Raw genomic sequence first — 1,564 nt, forward strand, 5'->3', positions numbered from 1 at the left:
TAAGGAATCATGGGCTGCAGGTATTATTCGTCCGTCCTCTTCCCCATTGGGGGCAGGGTTTTTTTTTTGTGGGGAAAAAGGATGGGACTCTCAGACCCTGCATAGATTACAGAGGGTTAAATCAGATCACTGTCAAAAACAAGTATCCCCTGCCTCTGTTATCTTCTGCTTTTGAACCTGTTCATGGTGCAACCGTTTTTTCCAAACTGGACTTGCGTAATGCCTACCACCTCCTGCGAATTAAGGAGGGTGATGAATGGAAAACGGCTTTTAAGACTCCTATTGGTCATTTCGAGTACCTGGTCATGCCTTTTGGTTTATGTAATGCTCCAGCCTGTTTCCAAGCTTTAGTCAATGATGTTCTCCGTGATTTTCTGAACATCTTTGTTTTTGTGTATTTAGATGACATCCTCATTTACTCAAGATCTCTGGCCGAACACAAGCAGCATGTCCGACTTGTTTTACAAAGGCTTCTGGAGAATAAACTTTATGTTAAGGCTGAGAAATGCGAGTTCCACAAATCATCAGTTTCCTTTTTGGGGTTCATCCTTGAGGGCGGACAGGTACGGCCAACGGAAGAGAAGATCAAAGCAGTCTTGGACTGGCCCACTCCCCAGACTCGGAAACAGTTACAGAGATTTTTGGGCTTTGCAAACTTTTACCGGAGATTCATCCGTAACTACAGCCAAACAGCCGTACCGCTAACTGCCCTTACCTCTACTAAGACTCCCTTTCACTGGTCTCCAGCCGCTGAAGCAGCATTTTCTAAACTCAAGTCTCTGTTTTCCCAGGCTCCAATCCTCATCCAGCCAGACACAGCTAAGCAATTTATCGTGGAGGTGGACGCCTCCGATTCAGGGGTTGGCGCAGTCTTGTCACAGATCTCTGACTCTGATCATAAGACTCACCCGTGTGCCTTTTTTTCCCGCAGGCTGTCTCCATCAGAACGCAACTATGACGTAGGAGACCGGGAGCTACTAGCTATTAAGCTGGCATTGGAGGAGTGGCGGCATTGGCTGGAGGGGGCGGAGCATCCAGTTTTAGTTTGGACAGATCATAAGAACCTTTCTTACCTCCGCTCAGCCAAAAGAACTAACCCACGCCAATCCCGCTGGTCCCTTTTTTTTTCAAGATTTAACCTTTCCATTTCTTACCGCCCAGGTTCTCGCAACACTAAGCCTGATGCGCTATCCCGTCTTTATGCACCTGAGGACTCTGAAAAGACCCCGACAGGTATCCTACCTCCTAGCTGTACAGTGGCGGCAGTATCCTGGGAGATGGAGGACATCGTTAGGCAGGCCCAGCAGTCAGAGCTCATTCCGGAGAATTGTCCCCCCGGGAGGATTTACGTTCCTCCGTCCGTCCGAGCCCGTTTTCTTCAATGGATCCACGCTTCCAAGTTCTCCGCACACCCAGGTACGAGCCGAACTATTGCTCTTGTTAACCGCAGGTTCTGGTGGGCATCTCTCCATAAGGATGTCAAGGAGTTTGTTCAAGCATGTACAGTCTGTGCTAGAAATAAACCCACCCACCAACCCCCTGCTGGTCTACTCCAGCCTCTGTC

This window comes from Poecilia latipinna, unplaced genomic scaffold (genome assembly GCF_001443285.1).
Source record: "Poecilia latipinna isolate Pla-1442-1.1 unplaced genomic scaffold, P_latipinna-1.0 Scaffold152, whole genome shotgun sequence".
In the NCBI taxonomy this organism is placed as follows: domain Eukaryota; kingdom Metazoa; phylum Chordata; class Actinopteri; order Cyprinodontiformes; family Poeciliidae; genus Poecilia; species Poecilia latipinna.